This window comes from Pteropus medius, unplaced genomic scaffold (assembly GCF_902729225.1).
Source record: "Pteropus medius unplaced genomic scaffold, Ma_sr-lr_union100, whole genome shotgun sequence".
Taxonomy (NCBI): Eukaryota; Metazoa; Chordata; class Mammalia; order Chiroptera; family Pteropodidae; genus Pteropus; species Pteropus medius.
The window spans coordinates 8422793-8438669 of record NW_024351730.1 but is presented as its reverse complement, the minus strand read 5'-3'; the positions used below and the strand labels follow the sequence as shown (position 1 = coordinate 8438669).

The window sequence follows — 15877 nt, the reverse complement described above, 5'->3', positions numbered from 1 at the left end:
ACTCTGGGGTCATTGTGGCTTAGGGATCCATAATTTACATGGAAACTATGGCTCCTTAAACAAAGCCAAGAACCCTCTGAAGTTAGCTAAAATGGAAAAGAAGAAATGGAAAGACCCGTTACATTTGAAAGACAGGTTCCTAATTAGGTTGATGCTCACTGCCAAGCAAAAAAGTCAAGTCCAAAAATCTAATTCCTGTTGTGTTAACCAACCACGACCTTTATTTGTATGCTTCCAGATCTTTTGTTATATGGACCAGTGTGTACTGAACAGCATGCCAGGATTGTCCCACAGCTCTGGCCACAGCTTTTCTTCCCTAACACCTGCTGGTATTCTTGCCTGAGGGCCTCTTTCCTTTCTTTTTCTTTTACTTTGCCTTCTAATAACAGTATCACACTAGAATAATGATTAGTGATGGAGTGGTTGGGATTGACAGGGTGGTGGTAGGTGTCTTTCTGCCAAAGCTGGAAGGAGGATAAAGTAAGAATGATAAAGTAGCATTGAAAAGGGCACTTTGGGGGCCCAATGCAGGTGGGACTGAAATCCCGGAAGTCTATTTGGTTAAACCCTCTTAGCATATAAATGTGTGTTGTAATTTATTTATTCAAAATATTTATTAATTGACTACTGTGTGCAGGAACTTGATGAAGACAATATCTATGCCCTCCTGGAACTTACTCTAATGGGGGAGACAGACAACAAACAGATAAATAAGCGAATATAAGAAAAGGAGATTCCTGGTGGAGAAGGGAAAAAGCTGGGAGAAGGAGAAGAAAGAAATCTTCCTTTTGCCCAAGAAGGCATAATGTGGCTGAGAGGTTGCCAAAGCAAAAGGTTTTGCTTTATTTCATTTGTTTTATGTCTGCCTGGGATAAGTGCTATGAAGCAAATAAAAGGTAATGGAATCAAGAATGACTATGGATTTGGGGTGGTGAGGAGGTGTATGGAGGAGATAGAAAAGGTCTTCTTGAGTAGATGTTTTCAAATAGGGACTTCACTGAAGTAAATTGTAAGCCTTGTGAATCTGGGGCTAGCACAGTCCAGCCTAGTTGTTTAAAGATAACTTGTGGTGTTAATTTGTGTTTCCCTAATGGCAATTATAGTGAACATCTTTTCCTATACTTAGTTTCCATCTGAATATCCTCATAGATAAAATGTCTTTTCAGATTTTTTGCCCATTTTCCTATTGGAATTTTTTGTTGTTGTTGTTGAGTTTATATAAACCTTTGTCAGATAAGTGATTTGCAAATATTTTCTTCTAATCTGTAGCTTGTCCTTTCATCTTCTTAACAGGGACTTTCCACAAAGCAAAAGTTTAATTTTGATGTTCAATTTATCAATTTTTCCTTTTGTAGATTAAGACTATTTAAGAACTCTGCCTATCTGCCTAACCCTAGATCCTAAAGATTTTCTATGATTTTTTTTTTCTAAAAGTTTTATGTTTTACATTTAAGTCTACGATTCATTTTGTGTTAATTTTCTTAAAAGATATAAAATATGTCAAGGTTCTCTCTCTGTCTCTGTCTCTCTCTGCCTATGCATGTCCAAATGCTCAAGTACCATTTATTTTCCCTCTATTGAATCTCTTTAGCACTTTGACAAAAATCAGTTGAGCATATTTGCTTTGACCTGTTTCTGGGTTCCTTTTTCTGTTCTATTGATCTGTATGTCTATCGCTCTACCAATACCGAACAGTCTTGATTACTATAGCTATATGGTAAGTCTTAAAGTCAGGTAGACTGATTCCTCCATTTTAACGCCTTTTTCAAAATTATTTTTAAATAGTTCCTTTGCCTTTCTATATAAAATTTAGAATAATCTTATCTATATCTATAAAAAATATTGCTGTGATTTTGGTAGAAATTCATTAAACTTATATATCAATTTGAGGAGAATTGACATCTTTACTATGTTGAGTTTTGCAACCATGAACTCAGTATATTTATTTAGATTATCTTTGATTTTTTTTTTCAATGATATTTTGTACTTTTCAGCATTTAGGTCATATTCATGTTTTATTAGATTTACACATTAAGTATTTCATTTTTTTGAGTGGTTATAAATAGCACTGTAATTTTATAATCTGTCCACATGTTCATCAATAACCTGTAGAAATACAATAGATTTTTGTATGTTTATCTTGTATCCTGCAACTTTTCTGAATTTATGTATTCTAGAAGTTTATCTGTTAAGTTCCTTGGAATTGTTGATGAAGATAATTATGTCATTTGCAAATAGGGTCAGTTTTATTTATTTCTTTATGACCTTTATGTCTTTCATTTCCTTTTTAGCCTTATTGCCCTGGCTAGATCTTGCAGCATTATGTTGAATAATAATGGAGCCTTATTCCCAATCTTAGGGGAAGGTATTTAGTCCTTTTACCATTAGGTGTAATGTTAGCTGTAGGGATCTTTTTGTCATCGTTGACGATTCCCTATCCATTAAAGAGGTGTCCCTCTAGTTCTATTTCTCTGAGAGTTTTTTTTTTTATCATAAATGGGTGTTGAATTTTCTCAAAGCCTTTTCTACATCAATCAATATGATTTTTTAAACACTTGTTAATATAGTGGATTACACTGATGGATTTTTAAATATTAAACCAGCCTTGCATTTCTGAATAAAGTCTACTTGCTCATGATATGTAATTATTTTTCTGTATTGTTGAATTCTATTTGCTAATATTTTTTGCATTTTGTTTTATTTGCTAATATTTTCTTAAAGATTTTTGCATCCACATTCATGAGGGATATTGGTTTGTAGTTTTATTTTTTTGCACTTTGTGTGGTTTTTGTATCATAGTAATACCAGCTTCAAAAAATGAACTGAGCAGTGTTCTTTCCTTTTTTATTTTCTGGAAGAAAGTATGTAGAAATGGTATTAATCTTCTTAAATCTTTGGTAGAATTCTCTGGTGAAACCATTTGGGACTGGAAATTTTAGGGGTTTTAAATTAAAATTTAACTTCAATAGTTATAAGACTATTCAAAATAGGGTCAATTGTGATAGTGTTTTTTGAGGAATTAGTCTATTTCATCTAAGTTGTCAAATTTATGTATATAGAGCTGTTTCTAGTATTCCCTTATTATACTTTTGATATATTTAGGTTCTGTATTGATATCTTCTGATTCATTCCTGATATTGGTATTTTTTATGTTTATTTTTTTCTAGTTTTGCTAGAATTTCATCAAATTTTTGATATTTTTCAAGGAAACAGTTGTTTCAGTAATTTTCTGTATTATTTTTATTTACGATTTCATTAATTTCTTCTCTTTATTGATTCCTTTCTTATTCTTGTTTTGAGTTTATTTTGCTCTTTTTCCCGCCCCCCCTCACCCCAGGTTATTTAGGTGAGAGCTCAGAGTGCTGGCTTGAAAAATTTCCTTTTCTTCTAAATACTAAATGTATGCATTTAGTGCTATAAAAATTTCTCTCAGCACTTATTTAGCCATATCCCACAAGTTTGATATGTTGTTATTTCAATATATTTTGATTCTATTGGACTTTCTCTTTGATGGATTATTTTGAAGTGTACTGTTTAGTTTTCAAGTATTTGGAGACTTTTTTCATGTTACATTTGTTACCGATATTTGAGTTTGTTTCCATTGTGTTTGGAGAATACATTCTATATGGTTTCAATTATTTTAAATTTATTAAGGTGTTTTGTTTTGTTTGTTTATTTGTTTGTAGTGGTCTGGGATGTGGTCTATCTTGATATATATACTTCACAGGCACTTGAAAGGAATGTATATAATGCTATTGTTGGGTGAAGAGTTCTATAAGTGTTGATTGTATCCTGTTGGTTGATGATGCTGTTGAGTTTTTACGTATTCTTGTTGATTTGGTCTGATATTTCTATCAAGTGTTGGGAGAAGGGTGATGAAATCTCTAATTATAATTGTGAGTTTGTCTATTTTTTTCTCTCAGTTCTATCAGGTTTTGCTTATCCTATTTTTCAGCTCTTTTATTTGGTGCATATACTTTAGAACTGCTAGCCCCATGAACATCATTGAGCATCTCCTAGCCCTTGGGTATGGATAAGCAAACGAAATAACTGTAGTGACTCTAGGTAAATTAGAATTTCTTTTTATTCCCACCTACACAACCTCCTCCCCTTTGGCAACCATCAGCTTGTTCTCCATACTGTGAGTCTGTTTCTGTTTTGTTTTGCTATAGTTGGCAAAACTGATAGCAAGATTGGGTATCTTCTAGGAATGACAGCGTACTTCCTCTTTCTTGTCTTGTTGCATGTGGTATTGAATAGGAATGGTGATGGTGTCCATCTTTGTCTTATTTCTGAATTTAAAGGGAATATTTCTAATGTTAACCCATTTAGAATAATATTTGCTGTAGGCTGTTTGTAGATATATTTATTAGGTTAAAGAGGTTTCTCTTCTTTTCCTAATTTACTGAGTTGTTTTGTTTTTTAAAATCATGAATGGATGTTGAAATCTGTGCGAAATGTCTTTCTTGAAACTGTTAAGATCATATATATGATTTTTCTCTTTTCATCTGTTAGTGTGGCAAATTGCATTGATAGATACTCAAATATTGAATCATTCTAGCATGCTTAAAAAATAATACTCTTGGCAAATAGTTTCAAAACTGAAGTGTTACTGATGCTTATGCTCTCTGAACCTAAGCCTTCTCATCTGAAAATTGGGTTATAATAATGCCTGCTATGTTTAGTCAGTCGTAAGACTCAAACGAGATAAAAATAAGTCAATTGCCTTGCATAATGCCATCGGAACACTGAAATTATTAAAACTAGCCAATGCCAAGACTCCTTAGCCTGCTTGCCTGCCTCACCTATTCCTTCCCCTGAAAACCACAATAAAGAATTGCTCATGTTTTTTCATCGCTTCCTCTGCCTCCTGACCAACCCTGGTGCTTCATGTGGCCCTGTGTATTGTGCCATGCTTCCTGTGTCTAAGGATCTGCGAATATAAAGACTTCTTCCTTTGTGACAGTCACTTCTATTTGTGCATGTCTCACTAAACTTGATTCAAACAGATCCCAGATACATTTCAAAACAGTATTGATGCTATTTATCAGGGCTCAGTGTACTTTTAGGCCAGGAGGTTGAATGTTGAATGTAAGTGAGTGTTAGTTGTTTGGGGCCTTCCTTACTATATGCTGTTCCTTATGGAGGATATTCCAGATAATATACTTGTTATCTCTTCATTTGGGGTTTTTATTCTGAATTTCGGTCCCTTTTACTAACAGGATAATTTTGGCTATAAAATTTTAGAAGGAAATCCAAAGATTCTTTTATACTATTTCTTAGGTCTGGGGCCTGAGGAGTGGTTCCTAGATTTTTGGATTTCATAGAGTAGAGAAATTAAACAACACAAACTTTTTATTAGTCAAGGGAGGTCTTCTAGTTTTGCCACACAGTGCACTCACAGTAGATTATTTCTCTTACCACATTGGAAATACTTTAAATCAATTAATTTAGCTTTATGAGAAACTACCTCATCATCATTATAAGTAAAAATAGTGTGCTTACTGTGTAAATGCAACTTTAGAATAAGTTGTCTCTTTAACAATTAAACGGATTGCAATCCTTAAACTTCCTTATGGAAATAACTATTGTATATTATTTTCTCCTTTGAGTTGTATCCCTATTAACACTTCATACTGTTTAATATTTCTAAGGTACCAAGGGATATGATGCAAAATACCTTAACAAAATATATAGGAGTTAAGATGATAAATAATAGGTGCAACATAAATTCATATTCCACCTGCGCCAAAACCCAACCAAAAACTAGTGAAGAGTAAAACAAGATGATAATCATTTTAACAAATCAAATTTTCCCAATTTAGTGCATTTGAAACATCACACACGTGTGTGTAGATACAATGGTGTTACTCATGGTGAGTAGCGTCTAGAATCACCACAATAAAAGAAGGTTATGCTGATTTTGAAATGACACTTCTTTATGGAGTAGAATGACAGGAGTAAAGCAAACAGATGAGTTTGCTTCTAAGAGCCTCTATAAAACTGTCACTAACTCTTTATCTTAGACTTTCCTGACACATGAACTAATCCTTAATTTTCCAAGTCTTGAATTCAAGCCAAAACACACAAATGTAATCCAGTCTAGAGTAGAGTTTCCCGGTGGAGCAAGTGCTGGCCTTTGGCATGGGTCATGGAGGTAACCTACAGGAATTCAAAGTATAGCCTTCTGAGTCAGAGAAATGTGCAAGAGGGGATGTATGTTTGGTTTTTAAGTAATCTAATTGTGTTAGTGATTTAAAATGAATCTCTTTTTTGTACTAGGAATCCATGTGAAAAATTCCTATGTGTTATTGTTTGCTAGGAGGAAATTATGAATAAATTTATGTGGATTATGGTATTATCATTAATGAGATGGTAGAAAGTAGGAATAAAAAATGTTTATCTGAACTGAGATGAAGTTCAGTTACCCCCAATTATTTTATATGATGGTGAAACAGTTTATATGTTATGTTCTGGATCATTTTAGAAGAGGTTTTATGAGCCAAATGCAGTGCTGAACGAAGGTATATTAAAGGAAGAAATGATGAATCAGAGTATTCCTTGAAAAGAGATGAAACTTTATCAGTTGAAGATTGTTCTTTTGTTATTCTGAGCAATTATAAAGCTTGTGTACAATCGTTTATCCTAGAATTAAACAATGTTTTATCCTGGATTTTTATTTAGTTTTCTTAACATATGGTTATGATTTCTGCATTGTTAAAGACATTCTAGTACATTTATAATCTGGAACCAATCATATAGATTTTCTGCTAGCTATAGATTGATACAGAAAGATCATGCATTTTTTAGAACTTTTTTGTTTTTGAATATCAAACCAAAAATACATAATTCACAACAAGATTATTATGCTAATTAAAAGTTCACAACAGAAAATACATTTAAAAATGACAGCTTTTTTCTGAGGAGAACGACAAATTAAATTGATACAGTGCTGTAGGCGTAAAAAAAAATTGATAATGCGGTGCTTTATTCTTGTTGAGTGAATTAATGAAAATCACTTTTCTATAGTATAAGACAGGGGTCCCCAACCCCCGTGCCATGGACTGGTACTGGTCATGGCCTATTAGGAACTGGACCATACAGCAGGAGGTAAGCTGCAAGCAGAGAGCAAAGCTTCATCTGTTATTTGCAGTTGCTCCCCAGTGCTAGCATCACCACTTCAGCTCCATCTCAGACTGTTGGGCACTAAATTCTCATAGAAACATGAACCCTATTTTGAACTGTGCATTCGAGGGATCTAGGTTGTGCACTCCATTAGATGTGTGCAAATCTAATGCTTGATGATCTGAGGCGGTGATGCTAATGCTGGGGAACAACTGCAAATACAGATTAACATTAGCAGGCAGGTTTGACTGCACAGAGATCTTAAAAAATCAATTGCTTGCAGACTAATGGAAGCTCTACCAATGAGTGGCAAAAGACAAACTGTATCTGGTGGCAGGCATTATAGTGGCAAGTGAGTTGATGTACTTCACTTGTACAGCTGCATCTGATGATATCTGATTCTGCATTATGGTGAGTTGTGTAATTATTTCATTATATATTGCAATGTAATAATAATAGAAATAAAGTGCACAATAAATGTAATGTGCTTGAATCATCCTGAAACCATCCCTCTCCTCCCCACCCTGGTCCATGGAAAAATTGTCTCCCATGAAACTGGTCCCTGGTGCCAAAAAGGTTGAGGAGATGTATGGTATTGAGATATATGGTATTGATGAGACTTGAGGAGTAGATACCAGTTCCTTGCTCAAAGTATAAGCTGTATTAGGGTTCATGTTTTTTCCATTATACTCTGCTTTCTCCTTGGAATACACTCCAATGGAATATTTTAGTTTAACATTTTTTAAATTATTTTATCCTTTTCCACAATGTATTTGATAGTTATGGGAACATTCTTTAAAAAATGTGACAGTGGATACAAAAACTCATTAAAACAATCCTTTCAGTTGTTACACGAAGAGAGGCTGTTTCTGTTGATGTGTCTTTTTTTGCTGTCCATTGAGCAGCTTCTGTGTAGTTTTTGTTTTCTAGTCATTACTCTAATATAGTGGCTTTTCCAACAAAACTTTATGACCTTGAAGAAGGTATTTAATTTATCATAGTCACAGTTTTCTTATTTGTAAAAGAGTGCATTAGATAATTTCTAAGAAAACTTTGATTCTAATTTTTCTTACTTTACGATTTCTATGTTCTGTGTTCAGAAAATAAACTCCAGAATATAAATTACATAGAGCAGTTGTTTTATGTCTGTTTTGTTTACTGCTATATCCCCAGCCCCAAGAATAGGGCCTGATGCATAGCAGGCACTTATATTTGTTTAATAAATGAACAAAAACACAACATAAAACCTTCAATAAGAAGAAATGGATGGATTATATTCACATAGTTTAGTAATATTTAAAAGTTAAAGTTTATCTGCACACTTTGAAAGGATTACAGTTTTAAAGCACATTTAAAGACTGGCTATTTATAGACATATTTATTCAGCTGGACAAGTAATAGTAAATCTGATTCTAACCCTCCTCTGGTAAAATACCTTAGTGGTCCTCCATTGCCCTTCGGGTAAAAACTAAAACTTTTAACTTGTTTAGAAAGCCTTCCTACTTATTTTTTCAGCCTTCATCTTCTCTATCTTTTCCCTCCTTCCCTCTCTGCTCCCTCCTTCCCTTGGCCCTACATGTTCATACTCTTAGCTGCAGCTACACTAAACTTCTTTCAGGTCCTCAGTGTCCTGCTCTTCTACCTTTTAGTCATCCTGCATGTTGCTCTTTCTTTCTCCCCACCTCCGGCTTTATCTTTGCTTCCATAGATAGCACCCTTTTTTTTCCTATATCAGCTCATAGTGAATTATCTTATAATAACTATTTAATGTCTATTGTCTCCAACTAGACTTGGAAGCTTGCTGAGAAATGGTCTTTCTCTAACTTGTTTACCCTTATACACTTGCACCTACAGTGCCTGGCACAATAGGTGTTGGTGGCCTGAGTACCCTGCCATCCATGGTCCCAAGATGCTGATATTCTGATAAAACCAGAATGCTCTTTTAAATGCCCTGTAGTCACATTCCCAATTCATTAAAATAAATTCTATTTAATGATACATAATTTGAGTTAGTGACAAATGTTATAAATAAAATAGAGCAAGTGCTATTTGGAATAGGGAGTGCCAAATAAGCTCAAGTAGTCAAGGAAGGAAGCCTTTATCTGTATCTAGAACAGAACTGGCATTTGGTAGGTACTCAATAAATATTTGTTGAGTGAATAAGACCTAATCAGTGAATATCTGAAGAAAGAAGATGCTAAGCAAAGAGAATAGCAAATTTGAAGGCCCTGAGTTGGGAACATGCTTGACCCATTCAAAGGACTGAAATCAGGCCAGCGTGGCTGAGGTCTAATGGATGAAGCTGAGAAGGTAAGAGATAAAGTTGTAGATATAGGAATGCACCAATGTATATAAGCCTATTGGCCACAATAAAGATGTTAGATTTTACTATAGTGGTAGTTAGGAAGCATGGAAAGGTTTTGAGCAGGGGAATAATATAATCTGATAGCTCTAGGAAGTCACTCTGGTTTAAGCCATCATCGGTTCTTACTTGGACTATGCAGTAGCCTCTCACTCACTATTCAGGTCCATTCTCTACAGAGGCCAGAGTGATCTTTTATTAATGCAAACCTGATTAGGTCAGTCTGTTGCTGAATACTCTTTAACTGCCCTTGGAAAAAAGTCTACAATGCCTAATGTGAGTTACCACATTTAACATGTGGACGATTTAATATGAGCTGAGGGCAGTGTCAAACTAGAGCTTTATATTTCATTCATACTTATTTTCATTTCCTTGCAAAGGTCTCGAGTTCTCTTCTTAGGAACACTACCCATTATGCTACTTCTGCCTAGACTGCTCTTACTCTAGTTTTCGACTGGCTAATTCCTACTTATTTTTCAAGGCTCGCTGTCACATCCTCTGACCTTCACCTGCATACCCAGTCTAGGTTAGGTGATATACTTTCCCAGAGCTCCCATTCTCTGCTCTTATCACTTCTGGAGGAGAATACTCAGTTCTAGGTTCCCTGCTAGATTTCTAGCTACACGAGGGCAGGGCACTGGAGGTTGCTCACAGCTGTGGTTGCAGCACCTCACTGAGTTCCCAGCACACAGGAAGTGCTCATATTCTGAAAGAATGTATGAATCTAGAGGGTATTATGATAAACGAAATAAATCAAAGACAAATACTGTATGATTTCACTTATATGTGAAATCTAGAAAACAAAACAAACAGTACAAAATAGAAACAGACTCTTAAATATAGAGAATAACTGATGGTTGCCAGAGGGAGGAGGCTGAGGGTGGGGACAAAAAGGTGAAGGGAAATGAGTGGTACAAAGTTCCAGATATGAAATCCATAGATCACAGGATATAATGTACAGCATAGGGAATATAATCAATAATATAATAACCTTGCACAATGACAGATGGTTACTAGACTTATCATAGTGAACACTTCATTAGGTATATTAATGTTGAATAACCATGTCATATACCTGAAACTAATATAGTATTGTATATTAACTGTATTTTAATAGAAGAAGAATGAGTGAAGGACTGCTTGCCAGTATCAAGGGTCTACTTCAATATCCTTCTGTGATTAGCTGATTTCTATTGAGAAGAAAGTTCATGGATAATTTTGTTAAAAATGAACTAATTGTTTAAAAAAGTCTTCATGAGGAATGATGACTGTTGAAACCTCTGGGAATAATTTAATTAATAAACCTACCTTCAGAGCTCCTTAAACTCACCACTGACAGAAGCCATTATTCCCTGCTTTGAAAAACTATGACTCAGATTGCTCTCTGTTTAAAATTAGTTGAAAATGTTTGTTTGGGCTTTTTATTTTTTGTTGTTATTATTGTTGTTGTTGTATTTCTTGTGGAACACTGTGACTATTATTGCAAATCCTGTGAGTAAGCTTAACTTTCCATGTGCTCCTTGAGGAAACCATTTCTCTGAGCTTAGTCGCAAGATAATGGTGTGCATTCACATTTCACCCTCAGTCTCTTAATTGTATGTCTTCCATTTGATTGATGTAGCACCATGATTCAACATTCGGCACCTTTAAAAAATTAATGCTGTCTTCTTTATATTTTATTTGGTGATGAATATTTCCTGTCAGTTTCTAGTGGACTTCACTTGACATTTCATACATGACAAACCAAGGCAGCTATAAGATTTCATTCATAGTTAAGCAATTCTGGTGAATGAAGAGCCAAATATTAACTGCAAGGACCATATCTTTCTGTAAAGAAGTCTCCTGAGATTTGAAAAAAGCTAATTCTAACAGGTCATTGTTGTGCGTATATTTTTGGCCTCTCATCATCTTTAAACAGGACAATTTGCCATAATGGTTTGATTTTTAAGGATATAAGATAATTGGTTTATTAAAAAAGGACATATATTTAGTCTGTGTTTGACATGTAGTTAATGACACTACTAAAACTAATTATATTTCGTAGTAACAAAATGGATCTTCTCATTTTCAGGATGAATATTCTGTTATTTGTTTCAATATATTCCTTGAAATATACAATATAAAAGTAGAATATTTTGTCTCAGTTTTATCAATGATAAAATAGCTAGAGACTATTTCTCCTTTCTTTCCTATGTATTCAAATAACATCTAGATTGGCAATAATACCTCAGGGCAATTTAGAGTTTAGTTTTTTGTCATTTCAGTTATATAAATGATATATGTAGAATGATTTAAAATTTAGTAAAGTCTTCTTGGAGAGAAACATTTAAAGAAGAGCGTTGAATAAAAGTGATTGGCACTGTAGAGCAAAGTGACTGTCTAATAATTACCTACAAGGAGAATAGTATGATATTATTTAAAACAGAAAGGGCAAAATCCTGAGAGCAAGCTTTACTTGCTCCATGAGTTAATGTGGCTTTGTTTCATTCTTTACTCTGTTACATTCTGTCTTATGTGAGGTGCACATAAGAACTTAAAGGGAGACCAGAGACTATATTAAGGATTCGAAAAGAAAATAAACACGAAAAGTTGAAAATAATTGGCATCTTACATAATTGAAGCTCTTTGATGATTTGCACAGTGCAAGCATGGCATGATATAGTAGAAAGATCAGTGCTCTCAGAAGCCAGTTACCTGGGTATGAGTCCTGATTTTGCCATTTCCAAGTTGAGTGTACTAAAGTAAGACAGTTGGCTTCTCTGAGGGTCTTCAAATGGGGGCAGTGATAATGGCCTAGCTCATGAAGTAAAGATCAAATGAGATATTAGTTGTTTTGTAAACCTGAAATGCTCCTAAAATAGAATTTAGTGGTAACATTTAAAAGTATTTTTTAGTATTATATATTTTATTTACCTTTCAAAAATTTTCCTTAAGTTACTCATGAAAAGAAATAAACTGTTTTTGGGTGGGCCTGATTATTAAGATGTTATCTAGCTGTTCTTGAACTTAAGAGAAAAGACTAAGCAAGATGAAGTAAGTTTGCAGTAGAGCATGAAGGGTTTAGATTAGATATAAATAGGATCTAATAGCACTTTGATTTGTTTGAAACTATAGTGTTTTTCTCAGGCATATTTAAATTTTTCTTTAGGTACCTTCAGAAACTAAAAATAAATTTTTCATCTGTGTTAGGTTAGGTAGCATCCTGCTGAAGATGTAAAGATGATTGATTTAATATTACCTCTCATGTTCATTTCTACTAAAGTTGTATATCCACTTTATAAGTTAGTCTGGAAATATTTACAGAATGTGAACTCCTTCTAAAGTAACAAATCTAGTTTTATTTTATTTTCTTAAATTTTTAAGTTTTATTATATATTCATTACAGGTGTATAGCATAGTGATGAGACATTTATGTAACTCATGAGGTGTTCCTTTTAGAAATCTAGTATTCATCTAGCACCATACATAGTTATTACAATATTATTGACTATATCCTCTATGTGGTACTTTATATCCTCATTACTATTTTGTAACTGCCAATTTGTACTTTTTAACTCGTTCACCTGGTCTCTAACAACCCTTCCATTTGGCAACCATCAGTTTGTTATTTATGAGTTTAACGAATCTAGTTTTTTTTTTTTCTGATCTGTTTTTTAAATAATTTTTTTTTCAATTACAGTTGGCATACAATATTTTATTAGTTTCAGGTATACAACATGGTGATTAAAGACTTATGTATCTTACAAAGAGATCACCCTGATAAATCAAGTACCCATATGATACCATACATAGTCATTACAACATTGAATATATCCTCATGGTATACTTTACATCCCTATGACTATTTTGTAACTACCAATTTGTACTTCTTAATTCCTTCCTCTTTTTGGCCCACCCTCCAAACCCCCTCCCATGTAGCAACCATCAAAATGCTCTCTGTATCTATAGGCTTGTTTCTATTTTGTCTATTCATTTATCCTGTTCTCTAGATTCCACATTTAAGTGAAATCATAGCATTTGTCTTTCTCTGTCTGACTCACTTCACTTAGCACAATACTTCTAGCTCCATTCATATTGTTACAGATGGCAAGATATCATTTTTTTTTTTATGGTTGAGAAATATTCCATTGTATATACATACCACTTCTTCTTTATCCATTCATCTATTGATGGACACCCAGGTTGCCTCCATACCTTGGCTATTGCAAATACTGCTGCAAGGAACATATGTAGTCACATGTCCTTTGAAGTAGTGTTTGGGTTTGTTTGGATAAATACCCAGAAGTGGTATGTATCCTTCTTTGTTTCTTGTTATAGTCTTTGTTTTAAAGTCTATTTAGTATAAGTGTTGCTACCTCAGCATTTTGTTTGTTTGTTTCCATTTTTATAAAATGTTTTTTTCCATCCCTTTACTTTCAGTTTTTGTGTGTCTTTCTATCTGAAGTGAGTCTTCTATAGGCAGCATATGTAAGGGTCTTATTTCCTTATCCATTCAATTACCCTATCTTTTGATTGGTACATTTAATCCATTTACATATAAAGTAATTGTTGATAGATATGTAGTTATCACTATTTTATTTTTTATTGTTTTGAGATTTTTTTTCTTTGTTCTCTTTTTCTTCTTAGAGAAGTCCCTCTAACATTTTTTGTAATACTGGTTTGGTGTTGATGAACTCTTTTAGCTTCCTCTTGTCTGCGAAGCTCTTAACCTGTCCTTCGATCCTAAATGATAGCTTTACTGGGTAGAGTAATCTTAGTTGTAGATCCTTGCTTTTCATCACTTTGAAAATTTTGTGCCAATCCCTTTTGGCCTGCAAAGTTTCTGTTGAGAAATAGCTGACAGCCTTATGGGAGCTCCCTTGTAGGTAACTGACTGCTTTTCTCTTGCTGCTTTTAAGATTCTCTCTTTGTCTTTAACTTTTGGCATTTTAATTATGATGCGTCTTTAAGTATGATGGGCCTGTTTGGGTTCATCTTGTTTGGGACTCTCTGTGCTTCCTGGGTTGTATGTCTGTTTCCTTCACCAGGTTAGGGAAGTTTTCAGTCATTATTTCTTAAAATAAGTTTTCTATTCCTTGCTCTCTCTCTTCTCTTTCTGATACCCTATTCTGTGAATGTTGGTACACTTGATGTTGTCCTAGAGGTCCCTTAAACCATCTTAATTGTTTTTGGATTCTTCTTTCTTGTTGCTATTCTGATTGAGTGTTTTCTGCTACCTTATCTTTTAGACTGCCGATTTGATCCTCTGCTTCATCTAATTTACTGTTGATTCACTCTGATATATTCTTCTTTTTCAGTTATTGTGTTCTTCATTTCTGACTGGTTCTTTTTTATTTTTTCTGTCTCCATTTTTACATTTCTCTTTGTTAAAGTTCTCACTGAGTTCATCTACTCTTCCCCTAAGTTCATTGAGCATCTTTATAACCAGTACTTTGAACTCTACATCTAGTAGATTGCTTGTCTCTATTTTATTTAGTTCTTTTTCTGGAGCTTTGTTCTGTTCTTTCATTTGGGACATGTTTCTTGGCCTTTCTATTTTGGCTGCCTCCCTGTGTTTGTTTCTGGGTATTAGGTAGGGCTGCTGTGTCTCCCAGTCTTAGTAGAGTGGCCTTATGTAGTATGTGTCCTTTGGGGCCCAGTGGCACATCTTGCCTGGTCACCTGAGCTGGGTGTTGCAGACTATAAGTCACTGAAAATTTATGCCTTGTTTTTATCTATATCCCAACCACCGAGAATATGGTTTGGCATGTAGTCTACTTGCCTATTTAAATTAAACTTACAATATTAGATGCAGAGTTATAATGACAGTTTTGATCAGATCAAAACAAGTAGAATATGTTGAACAGCAATATTAGTTCACGCTGAAAAAATAGATGATAAATAAAAGCAACCGTTTAATGAAAGATTAATATGTGTCAGACATTAAACTCAGTGCTGAAATACATCATTCCATTATTCCAAATCAAATTTAAACTTGAAAGATATGTCTTACTAGGTATAACTTTAAAGCTAAATTAATATCTTATTAGATATAACTTTTAAAACTAAACCTTAAAATGCATTTATTTCCAAACTGTTGCTAACGGGATAGCAAGAGATGTTAGTGGAACTTTAAGTGGAGGAAATAGCCCTTGGAAATGGACAGAAGTCATCTTTGTTTCTTTATGTTCAGTTTTTAAAGCATTACTACAAATGTGTATACTTGGCTACATGTAGAGGTCTTCCGGAAAGAACACTGTGCTCATTTATAATTTGGACATGGCATGTTGGGTGAGACAGAGGGCTGTTGGACAAGTGAGCCCAGATGAGACCCTGCATAATGCAGTGCTTCATGCTGTTATCAACGGTTAGTTGTAAAGGCTTCAGTAAGTGCCATCCTTCCAACCTAAG

General features: G+C 34.1%; 1 protein-coding gene across 2 annotated transcripts in view; it reads left to right on the top strand.

Annotated features, from left to right (window-relative positions):
• Positions 1-15877, top strand: part of SCFD2 (sec1 family domain containing 2) — a 345681-nt gene that overhangs the window by 12092 nt on the left and 317712 nt on the right. The gene's annotated exons all lie outside the window — the stretch shown is intronic.